Source organism: Mytilus galloprovincialis, chromosome 7 (genome assembly GCF_965363235.1).
Source record: "Mytilus galloprovincialis chromosome 7, xbMytGall1.hap1.1, whole genome shotgun sequence".
NCBI lineage: Eukaryota > Metazoa > Mollusca > Bivalvia > Mytilida > Mytilidae > Mytilus > Mytilus galloprovincialis.
In genome coordinates this window covers 29,519,496-29,532,986 of record NC_134844.1, presented here as the reverse complement: position 1 = coordinate 29,532,986, position 13,491 = coordinate 29,519,496, and positions in this window count along the sequence as shown.

The following is a 13,491-nucleotide window of genomic DNA, read 5'->3' as shown; positions in this document are numbered from 1 at the left end:
AGGCTTTTAGCAGTTCAAGTAAAACAATTGTGACATGGTAGTTGCGGATTTTATAAACAATTTCTTTGATAATTGAAGTTCAAAAACAACCCTACCTCACTTTCCCACGAAGTAGGCGAAAGTGCCCTACCCAAGGTTGGGTTGGTTATTTCATTATGGCACGGCCAAGAAAACAGTCCTTCGCAAGGACCTCATTCTGATTTTACTGGTTTGCGGTAGAAATGTATATAAAAAGTTTGACACGACCTCCGGAAATAGAAGAAAAGAAAAATTAAGAAAAGACAATTAAAAATCGCTGGCAAAAGTAGAAATTTTTGTTTTCAAAATCTTATATTGGTCGGTGAGCTATTATTGAGTCAATGAATAGAAGCTCGCAGATTTCTTATTAATTATGGTGATTGTAGATTGTCAGGGGTGGATTTATGCGGGTTTAGCTTGAAACTTAAATTTCTCGCTAATTTTACCACAAAATATTTATTTCTCGCCACGCTTGGCAAGATATCTACATTGCACCCTCTCTAGAAGAATATTTCAATAATTTCGATAATAATACCTCAAAATTTTTTTCGCATCGCTCCGCTCGGCGGAAATTTAAGTTTGCGCCCCCCCCTAACCGAAAATCCTGGATCCGCCCCTGTACATTGAGTATGTTCTGAACATTTAAGTAAGGAGCCTGTAATTCAGTGGTTGTCGTTTGTTTATGTGTTACATATTTGTTTTTCGTTCATTTTTTGTACATGAATAAGGCCGCTAGTTTTCTGGTTTGGATTGTGTTACCTTGTCAGTTCGGGGCCTTTTAAAGCTGAGTATGCGGTATGGGCTTTGCTCGTTGTTGAAGGTCGTACGTTGACCTATAGTTGTTAATTTCTGTGTCATTTTGGTCTCTTGTGGAGAGTTGTCTCAACATGGCTATCATACCACATCTTCTTTTTTTTGTAATTTATGAATTTGGTAAAAGATTTAATAACTGGAGAATTTCAGAAAAGGTATCAAAAGTTCACTTGAATAATTTTAGGGCTTATCTGTATATTATGAACATTCATTACTATATAAATATAGTGTATTTACTTTCAATTTTAAGTTTACTAGTCGATCCATGGTGGTCATTGATGTTGTAGTATACAGACCCTCTCTATTTAATAAACTATGTGACCACCGTGGATACCATGGTGGTCATTGATATAGTATACAGACCCTCTTTATTTAATAAACTATGTGACCGCCGTGGATAGTAAACTTGAAAATGATAGCAGATAAAATTCTTAAAATACCACAGTGTAGATACTATTCTGTACGCTATCCGGAAGTCGCGATTTTCGAAGCGATGATTTCCAACTGGCTAACAGGACGGTTTTGCCTACGGTGACTTTTCTCATCATTTGTTTACACCTATATCTATAAAGTGCTTTGAACATCTTCAAGGTATGTATAGCATCATAAATATGTGTAACTGTAACAAAAACATGCACTAGAACATAAAATATACGTGTGCATCATACCAACTTGATAGTAAAAAGTGAAATCAATGGACAATTTTGCTCTCGTAGTACAAAGCAAATAATCTTTTATTGCAAATATTTGCATCTGTTTACAGTTAAATATATACTGTTTCAATATTCTTTTCGTATTTAAGTAGAATATTCGTATTTCCCATAAAAAAATATGTTTTCCTTGAGGATCCCAAAATAAATTACTGTACGATCAGTCTACAACTGACTGTATTCTAGAAGCGATTTCAATTTTTTTGACTGTATGACCAGTCGTGATTTTGAAGAAAAAAAACAACGGCAATTTGAAGGTATATACGTGTCTATGTGATATTATGAACTGTCCAGGGAACTATAACGTGTAATATCTTTCATCAGACAATATAAATATAGTTCTGATGATTTTTGTAGACTGCAAAATAATTGTATTTTTGTTCCGTCAGTCTTATTTAAAATCAAATGCCTAAAAAGCAATACATGATTTGCTTGTGGACTTTGTAATAGCGTATCGTTGCATTACAAAAAAAATGCATAAAGAAAGCTTTGCGAAGGGGAATAATTCATGTGATATAATTTGGGTAAGTTTACAGAATTCATTACCTGTATCAATAACGAATGAATTTAAAATGAAAAGGATATTATCATTTTTCTTTAAAAAGCGATTTCTGGGTTAATCCATATATATTTCATTGTACTGATTGCATTTGTTAATTGCGTGACAACTTGTGAAAATGATAATAAATTGCTTATGTAATGTCACCCTTTTTAACAGGATTTTCCACAGAAAAATCGGTTGGTAGGTTTGAAACCTTTTTTTTTGTTTTAACTATCAATGCATTTGTATGGGAACATATATTTGGAATCCCCTTTTCTCCTGGGTTGGACCCTCTCTCCATTTAAAAATGGCTGGAAACCCCATTGTATATTAAGTAGTTCATGAGGAGATGGGCTTACAAAACCGGCGAAACAAATTGTACCGGTCAAACGAACGAACGCAAAGACGGACTTCATTATCAGTATAAACCCCCGCTTTACAAAGTGGTGTACAATTGGGTGTCAAAGAGACAGTACGGCCTCGAATGTGTGTAAATACATGCATTTTTATATAACAATTAAATCTGTGTGTTTGTACAATTTTAAGTATAACGGAGGACAGTTCTGAAACTTCTACACACAACAAACCTTCCTCTTATTTTAACAACATTTAAACATCCTTATACTTAATGTATTAAGTAGAGTACACCCTATTAAGCTAAACATGTTTCATAAGTTTTCAGGATGTGAATTTATTGAAATATATTTGTGTTATTTAGAAAAATGCCACCTTCTAATGTATCGTAAATAACTTTGAAATCACCACTAGAATACAGTGAAATAAAGACTGATCATACAGTTTCAAAATATACAAGCGAGACTGATCGTACAGTGAGAAATTCAAACAAGTGTAATTTTCTTATTTCTGGCTTCAAAGATCTGGTTGAAATTTTTACGACCACTTGAAATATAATTCCTTTAGTTAATTAAGTCTGGTGTTTACGTTAATTTGTACACTAAGAGGGTAAAAAGATTGTTTTTAGGTTCACAGACTGATTTTCCTTAGTGATGCACTTGAAAATATATTGATTAAGACAAATATACGAATATTGAATGTGCTAAATTTAATTCTTAACCATTTGAGAATACCGATGTCAGCTGAATTAATCATTAAGCAATGTACAGATGATCAACTTACCGTTTAATTCAGTATATCCATCAAATTTCAAATGCGATCCAAAAAGTTCTCGCTTCGAAAATCACGACTTCCGGATAGCGTACAGAATAGTATCTACACTGTGAATACAGTATACAGAAAAACGCAAACCGGAAGTCTAATCAGGCTTAAAAGTTCGTCCAATGACGGGACAATATCCGGATGCCTTTTTTCTCGTTTTTCTCCCAAAATAACTCAATCTGAATAATCATATGAATGGATGACAAATGCGACTATGCACTGTACCCATAGGACACAGAGGCGTGTTGATTAATTTGTTGTGGAAAGAAAAGAAGCGACACCAAAAATGAGGTCTTTTCGTTTAATAGTATAGATTCTAATTGCCAGAGAAGAAAGGGGCATAGATCTATATGCTGTTAGGCACTTTTATAGTACAGTGTCTACAAGTATTTTTTTCGTAAAATATAAAAACAATTATTAACAATTAACAGCATTTGTAGGTGTGTAGATCACGGCAGGCACTTGTCTCAGAAATATTTTTCCTATAAGAATTTTTTTTCTGAAACAAGTGCACAGGGGCGGATCCAGCCATTTTAAAAAGGGGGGTGGGTTCCCAACCCAGGACAAAAAGGGGGGTCCAACTATATGTCCCCATTCAAATGCATTTATCGGCCAAAAAAAAGGGGGTTGCAACCCCCGGAACCTCCCCCCCTCCCTTTTTGGATTCGCCAATGAGTGCATGTGGTGTAGATGTTCGTGATTTCTTCAAAACTCTTTTATTTTCAAATGTCACTTGTACATGCACACTAGTCTACATGTATCATCTCAAAACCCTGACATTTTTATCTTCGACTCAGATACAGTATTTTTTTTTAGTTTATAGTTTTTCGTTGTTTTTGGCTTTCAACTAGCTTTTATCTTGGTTTTCATCCGACCTACAATATAACCCTTGCAAAAGTTGGGCGTCAGTTCGGCTGGGTGGGGACCATGTATGAATATAATTAAGTCACGTCTCAGGTTATAATATGGAAGTCAAGTCCAAAACTTAGTGTAGAGGGAATGTCAAGCTCTTTGCACGTAAAGAACACTTCAGTGCAACAACTCTCCAAGGGATCGTAGGTGGTCTGCTGATAAAACAAAATTTAATACTAATGTTGATTTAATATATTGATGCTTACCAGAAAAAAACCCTGGATTTCTGGTATTAACAAACAGGGACTCTTCACTGGTATGCTGGACTGGTGAGGTATATTGTTAACAGCGGAAAGTGCAATTTGTTGTTGAATAAAAATAAAAAAAAAAAAAAAAAAAGATAAAACAAAATTTCTCTTATTCCTCATTTTCCAAAGCATGGCATTACTTTTTTCCCCCAAACTTTCATCTTGGACGATCCCTATTACAGAACCAATCTACCTGTTGTATTTATTGTGACTTTGTTTTTGTTCTGAACATGCATGAAATATTTGCCACTGGATGTTTGACAATCAATCATTCAATCAGTCAATTAGCTTTCAGTAACCCAGAATACTCTCAGGTCTGCGTGAAATTACCATAATTATTTATGGCCTAAGCAGGTAGTGATTTTACAGTACATGTTATCAGAAAATGTGAATTTCTTGAATTTTGTAAGATTAAATATGAACAGAACAGAACTTCTGCGCGAGGCATCGACTGTGTGTTTGTAGTGGCGGATCCAGAGTAAAAACTTCCGGGAGATGGAACTTCCCCCTTTATTCTTGGGGATCAATGTATTCGAATGCGGACATATGGTTGGACCCCCCCCCCCCTTTTTTTTTGTCCTGGGTTGGGACCCATCTTTTTTAAGTGGCTTGATCCGCCCCTGGTTGCAAGTGCCCAGTTTGTGTGGTTCGGAGACGGTGATGGTTTTAAGTTCAATCTTAAGTTTAGATGATTGGTCAATGCGTAGTGACACAAAAATAGATAATTGCCAAAATTAAAAATTAAAAAATATTAATATAAAGTAATGTTTGACAACGTGCAGCATGCGCAACACCGGTGATGAATGATTTTTTTATGGAATTTATTCATATGTATAAAAATTGGTAAAAAAAGTTATCACTTCATTAAAAAATACATTCTTTATCTTGCATGGTGTGATCCTATTATTTAGAAAGTGACTGTATTGTACAGTTTTCCATGCGTGAATATGCATCTCGATCCACTTCCACAAGAAGTGAAGAAGAGGCCGAATCATATGTCGCTTTGGTATGATAAGGGTGTGACTTAAAAACAGGCTGTAAACCTTTGGAGTTGATAGATATGTATATAAAAAAGTAGATAAACATCACGTGGCCACATAGGTAGGAGCTTAATATGCTGAATGGATGAATTTTATTCTCATCACTTAATGACATAGTTATAGCATGGAAGTAATATTGAATTTTTTAAATATTACTTCCATTGTTATAGAGACGAAAAGTATATACAACATTATACTCTTCCTTTTTTTAATCTGCTATCTTATTTATTTTGACTTTTGACAAAATGACATTGTTAACAAAAATCTACTACCTTTAACACTTTATCCGTATTCTGTGTTATTTATATTTTAAATGGTTTCTTTTAGAATAAGAAACTGATTTCTGTGGTATTCCATATTCTTTTCTTATTTATATTTCGCGAACCAAGTATCTTAATCTTAGCACACATATCAAATCAAAGTCCTTTGCAACCTGAAAAGGGGGGATGATTAAGCGGTGCATTGAAATTTTGGGAATGAAAAATGGGTATCCAATTTTTCAATATTTGAGATAGGGGCATCGAAAAAAATCAGTATCCGGTTATTCAGTAGAAGTGATCTGATGTGTCTCACACTTGATTCGAATGCCATATATACTTATCTCTGTCATCACTTGTACCTTCAAACTCCATTTCAATGTTCATGACCATCTTAAGTTTGTTTGTGGAACATGAAAAATGACAAGAGAGAATATACTAATTTGATGACTTAGTTTTAAAAGATTTTCTAGAAATTTGTCTTAATATTATTATACTCCTTTCTATCAGGCACTACTATACTGTGTAATTGTAGTCTCTGTTTTTATTTAGTAACAACTATTACAGTTGTCTCCTTATACATAATTTATAATAAAACTCTAGATTGAGCATATATTTCAATGGTTCAAGATGATTGATGTAAAGGAATCAAGTGTGACAATTTTTTTCTTTTTTCTAGTCTTTGGAAGGAGGGTTTTGAATTTATTTTACTTCTTCAAATAAGAGAAATTCAGATGTTTTCTCCCATCACCTCCAATGAAAGAAGAAAAATAGTTTATATCTATTTTAGAATTGGAGTATGCTTGGACTAACGACACAGAACAATGAAATAATCGATGATATAAAATGATATATATCATACAAATAAATGAATCTACCAAAACATAGTATCACTCCGTTGTAACATTGTCTTATAGACGGTTTCTTCCACAGGCGCTTGTTTCTATCCATTTGAAGGTCGACTATTCAAATTAAATTTATATGGATAGTCGACCTTCCAATGAAAAGAAGCAAGTACCTGTGGTTTCGTCATTTGTATGCTCAAAATGGGCATCAAAACTTTACTTTAGACTTCTCTTCAGCCAGTCTTTTTTCATTTAAACGAAATCATTACTTTCGTCAAAATAAGGCTGAGTTGTCTTTATAGACGGTCCGAGTTGACTTAGATGGTTCGAGTGGACTGTTTAGTCGGTTCGAGTTGACTATGTAGTCGGTCCGATTTTGCCTCTGGGCCGAGTTTTTCCTAGTTGTGTGTCATTCGTTAAATTGCAAAAGCCAATGGAATCTGTCGTTACAAATATTACCCAAAATGCAATATTGTTGACTATATTTTATTACCACATCGTCTATAAATAAAATATTTCACATACATGATACAGTTGTGATATCACAGGTTAATATTTTTTTTTAATAAATAGAAGTATATTCACATATTGATATTGCAGGCCGGGTGGGTTTAGTCATTTTAAAAAGAGGGTTCCCACCCAGGACAAAGGGGCGAGTTCTAATCATAAAAATGTCCACATTGAAAGGCATTGATGATCATTGATCGTAAAAAAAGGGAGGGTTTTTTCCTTTCAATGTAATTTATCGATGCACACCTATTCAGAGTGTCACTTTGTGCAGAGTTCCTTTTTTTTATTCATGAATAAAATTGAGAATGGAAATGGGGAATGTGAAAGAGAGTCAGACAACAACCCGACCATAGAAAAAAACAACAGCATCATGGTATTCATAAAATGATTATGCTTAACAACAACAACAACACTTTTTATTTGTCAATCAAGACGCCCCGAGGAGCAGTACAATTACAGTTTAAATTAAAGTGTACAAAATAATTGTACCCCAAAGTTGCAATGGTTTACAGTTCTAAGTAAATAAGCTATATTTATAAAAGGTATTTTTTGTTTGTTTTATAAATAGATTTCTGAGTTCTAAATTAAGACATTGGATTTCCTATCTCAAGTTCATTTATCTTTTTAAAAGAGACTGGAATACTTGCCGTGCATGTCTTTCTTTATGTGAACGATATATATCATCAAGGTAAAGTATTAAAATTATATTATATATGATTACAAAAATATATAATTGTATATTATATTTAGTATATTTCGATAATCGTTCGTGGTGTTTAACAGTACGCGATTAATTGCGTTGGTTACGGCCAATTTCTAAATTCTAGGAGGTCCATACCGTGATATGTTGCAAATTCAATTAAATTATGAATTCATAATAGACATTTATGTAGAATTTAATGAAAAAAGTTCGTTTAATAAACGTTTTATAAAGGATGTATTCTTCTGACTTTTTAGTCTCGTTGAAATCTCGTTCTTGAATGATTTCCAAAACATGTGATAGAAGTGGAAAATATGAATTTTAAATATATTACAATCAAACATAAATCTGTGAAAAAATTGTGTATTTACCATGAATGTTTTTTGAGTAATTAAGTTTTTCAATTTTACGACCAATCAAGTCAGTATTTTTAGCCAAAATTTTGAGAAAATGGGTGAGGCCGGGATACAAAAAATGATTTTACTACTACTGGCAAGAATCATGTACATTCCATACCATTTTGGTCTTTCCAAATTTCTTAGATATGTAATTTTCAATCATTTATAACAAATAAGTTGAAATAATATATGCATTTTGTTCTTAAAACTGAGAAAAATCACAAAAATACAAAATTGACAGCATGCAAGTGGTAAATTTAAGTCCAAATAATTACAAAATGTATGACGTCTGGCAAGGCTATTTTAATTTTTTTCTGGGCCGCATTTTTTTCTGGGAAGCCTTGCAAGGCGTCCCAGAAAAAAAAATTAAAATAGCCTTGCCAGACGTCATAATTATTTGGACTAGGTAAATTTTACACAAAAAGCGTCAAAATATGATAAAACTTTCTTATATTAACACCTACCTGTAGTTTTTGTAAGTAAAATTTATTCAGATTGGTCCACTTCATCTTTATAGAAAATATGAAAAAAAGTTTAATTGTGAAACTGTATTTTTTTCACGATAATAGCCCCTAAAAAAAGGTAAAAATCAATGAAAAATGGGAATATCATCAAAATTGGGCGTTTTCAAAGGGCCGTAGCATAAAAAGGAGTGCAGCTCCATATATTTTTTTTCTTCACCAATTATTTTGTTACAGTCTTAGAAACTCAAAAATCAGGTTTAGAAAAAAAGTTTAATTCTAGAATTTTTTGGCTCCCCTTAACTTACCGGATGTTCTCTACTTTTTCTTTTGTAATTGGCACTCCAAATAGCAATCATATCAACCACCAAATAAATAGACACAATCACAGACCATTGGATAGCATGAAGTTGCCGTTCATGAGAAATAGCAATGGTTTCATCTAGTTGGGGTTTTTTCCCAATCTATTTACTTGTTGACAGCACATATATCACAACGTATTTCGAATATGTATTAGACCAATTATAGAATAAACTAATCATGCTAATTGATCATGGCCATGTCCATCGTCTGAAGCCCAAGTTATTGCATGGTGACGCTTATTTTTAAAAAATACTGCAGCTTTTACAAATAGCGCAAAACCTCGTTATCTGTTTGACTAATACTTTCATATTATACTATTCATTTCTAAAAGAGGGGGACAAAAATGCTATCATGAAAAAGGCCTTCTATCAGAAAAATTGAACAATTAAGATTCGTTCTCTCAAGGGGGAATTAAAGTACTGAAGTGCTGTTTACTCAGATGATCCCAAGATCTGATGGCTGGCGAATCAAATCATCCAAACTATGTTCTATCTCCATATAGATTACTAGCAAAAGAATCTTCAATTGGAAATTAATACAAATATTTTAACCCATTTTAAATTTTTAAGATCTTTCACCACATTTATTTTGTGTCAGATACCTATATTATGTCAAAAATTTGATCACGATCCAAATTCTGGCAGTATCAAGCTTGAATACTCTATCGAAACTTGCACCAACTGTTCAGGGTTCGAACTCTGCTGTCGTATCAGGTTGCGCTCTGCGAAGCATTTTATTTCATTTCGTGCAGACTAAAAAATGTTTATACAGTATTATGGTGTCCTCATTTCCAGTTTGAGAACAAGGAGAATAACACTTAACGTTAGCTTGAAGTATATATATACATTAGAATTTAAGACATTAAACATATACATGTTTATAGAAGATAAATATTTACCTCATTGTGCAAAAAGGTATGTAAAAAAATTGTACAAATTTTAATTTTACAAACTTACAGCGTGAACACTACACATATATGATATCTCCAAGAGACACATTTCTGATTATTTTAGCCAATGTTCGGAATTTTACATTTTGAATTCGTATCTAAATGATCTATTAAGTTTTTTTCCGTTGAATATGTTCAGAAAGATTAACTTCACTGCTACGGACACAAATATCAGTGCAAGTTGTATGACTTGTCCAAATTTAATAGAAGGAAGTTCAATTTATTTCAAAAATGGAAAACATTTTACTGTTAAGCAAAATATGTCTTGTAAAAGTTTAAACGTCATCTATTCTATCATATGTTCAAATTGTGAGGAATTCTATGTTGGAGAGACGAAAAATGAACTGCGGACTAGAATGACTTTACATAGACAGCAAACCAACCATGAAGATTTAACACTCATCAGGACAAACGACCATTTCCATCGTTGTTCTAATGGACGATTTAAAATATTTCCATTGTATATGGTCAATCGTCAAAATGATTTTCTCCGGAGGAAGAAAGAAGAATTATTCATAAACATTCTCAACCCGGGATTAAAATGACATTCTAATATGACGTGCTTCTTTCGCTTTGTAAACAACACCGTGATAAAATTCTCGATATATCTATACTTAGCGCAGACTCCAAGATGTACACAAATGGCTGTTTAAATATGACTCCCACGTAAATCCACATGTATCGTAACCTATGTGTAAACGGTTGTGGATTTCGCTGTGTTAACAATTACAATTGAATAAAACCCTACAGAACATTTATTCTGATTCTGACGCATAACAAAAAGAATTTACACATTAGAGAACGGAAAAATGGACAAAAACAAAATAAAATAAAATTCCGCGAAATTCCAGTAATGATTTTGGCGTATTTAACGTCATTTCAAAACATGACGTCGTACGAATAAAACGTCAAAGCTGAAGGTTTTCCTATTGCGTTTACCTTCTAAACTCGAATACAATTGCATTAAAGTAAAGTATTGAGGTAGGTGTTGCTTGTTTTCTGTTCTATTGCATTATTCGCAGATTTACGGATTTCAGCAAGTCAACATGGCTGGCGGCTCCTTGGTTACAACATGTCAACTGTAGCTTAAGATAAAAAATGTAAATTTAAAATTGCAAATGTTGGGTTTACTGAAAAGTGAAAAAAGTAATCACATTTTTTTCTAGCGGTTAGTTAAGAAATTATTCATGCAGGTTTATTAGATTTGTTTTACATTTATCGAATAGTGGGTAAAATAGAACAGCCACACACACGGTATACCCATCATCGCTTCAGTTTTTTAATGATCGTATTTGTCCTATTAGAATCGAAATAATTCATGAAAGCCATAGATTTGTTGGAAATTTACACATGGCCTGGGCCGTGATATTCGTTAATTTTATCCCTCGCTAACGCTCAGGATAAAATTCGAATATCACGGCCAAGGCCATGTGTAAATTTCCAACAAATCTATGGCTTCCATGAATTATTTCTTAATTAGTAGTCTCCCTTGTATTTGTTAACGTCATACTATTGTTAACGTCAATCAATTGTTTTATTTATATACAAGTCACATTACCTGAAGATCTGCGGAAGCAGTGAAAGTACTAGTAAAAAAGTGATGCATTGAAACCGTTATTATCTTTTAATAATTTTCTTATATGTTACCAGCATACGGACTTTACTTAACCTTTTCTTTTATATATATATATTATACAAATATAGCCTTTGTATGAGGTCGATACATAGAGAATAATACATGGCAAAAGCCGTATCATATGCCGTATCATCCCGAGATATCAATATCAGCCCGAGGGCCTTTAGGCCCAAGGGATGATATTGGTCGAGGGTGATACGGCATGTGATACGGATTTCGCCATATATTATTCTGTTTATCATATATTTTAATAGAATCACATTCATGGGATATCAATTTTTTTTAAATCGTCCGAAATTATAAGCAAGAAAAGAACATTATGATTGTGCTCTATTTTCCCAGCTGACCTTTTTTTTTATAGACTTCCTTATTTGCTTAATATCCACATCGTAATATCCCCTGTAACCTAATTTTATTCTCAATATACGTTTAAAGGGAAACTTCGCAAAAAAATCAAAAAATGATATTATGTTTATTCTGTATAAAAATGCTCAAATTCATAGATATTAAAGTTTTATTCTGCTAGATAAGAGATCACCATCGATTTTAAATTTAGAGTATCAATTCTCTGCGGTCGGCCATTTTGTCACCTTCTCCGATTTGCAGACAAGATATGTCTAAGGACCAAAACTACAGTAACCCGATGTAGTCGTAATTGCGTGTCGATATCTCGTCAATCGTACGGTTGTTTTATCCGACTAGTTAACTAACTTGATACGGAAAATTTTATTCTTTTTTTTTTTAAATAACCAGGATCTGTTATTTTTAGACTGATAATATAGGAATTAGTGAAAAAGTCAAAATTTCAAATCATAAATAAGTCTTCCGTGAAACTTGAATTGTTCTCGGAAATCTAATTAGTTCGTAATTCTTTTATGTAATAAACTTTATTCAAATAAATTAGGATCTTCGCTCCACTGATCACCCGCATGGCTAAAGGTATTACTCCCAAAGCTATTGGAGGGGGTGTGAGGTGACACGTCCAGGTATTCAAGCGATTTCCTGTCGAGTTTGCAAATTCATGCATCGTTTCACTTCTTAGTGTATTGATAAGTGTACACGGCCGATAACTTATAACTTTCCACTTTGAACTATTAGGTGTATAATATACATCTCTATCTTGCGTGTCCGAAAGTGATATTACTAAACTCATACGCTTTTTTATGAATAACATTTCTGGTGAAAAGAAATTTATTTATAAAATATAAATAATACCAAAAAAAAAAAAAAAACAGATTTGATGAAATAAAAATCTATATACGTATTTTTTCCAAGTGTAAATTTGGTAAAATGTAATATATACTCGTTGTCAATGGTGAAGGCCAGAAATATTGATTTAAAAAAATGTACGCACTTGTCGACCATTCGTATATACGCCTGGATTATAAGTTACGGAACTATAGCGCAAATTAAAATATATACATGTATACATAGAACATAAGAAAGAAAAATACATTTTGCGTAAATTGGGGTAAAAGTTTTGTAAAATGACAAGTTCACGTATGTCAACAGTATGTAATCATCAAATGTCGATAGACTATTGTATACCAAAAGAAGAAAAAGAAGAGATTTAAATACTGGTCGATATATAACTTTATTTGGCTCATCGAAGTTATGGACATTTATATATCAATTAGATTGTTCTCGAAAAAGGAAGAAATTCGCCATCATCATAATTGTTCCGACATGCATGTAATATACGCAACTGGAAGTACACTAATACCGAGGGATGTGAATATTTTCCAGGAAAACTATAGAGTATCAAAGTTTCAAATCAATTTCGGGATTTATTTTCTCTCTTGATATTCAATGACAGCAATTTGCAGAATAAACTGCTTGTCCGCTTTACTGGTATTCTTGCCAGTTGAAACAGACTTCTAATTACATTAAAAAATAGGGAAAGATGACATTTAA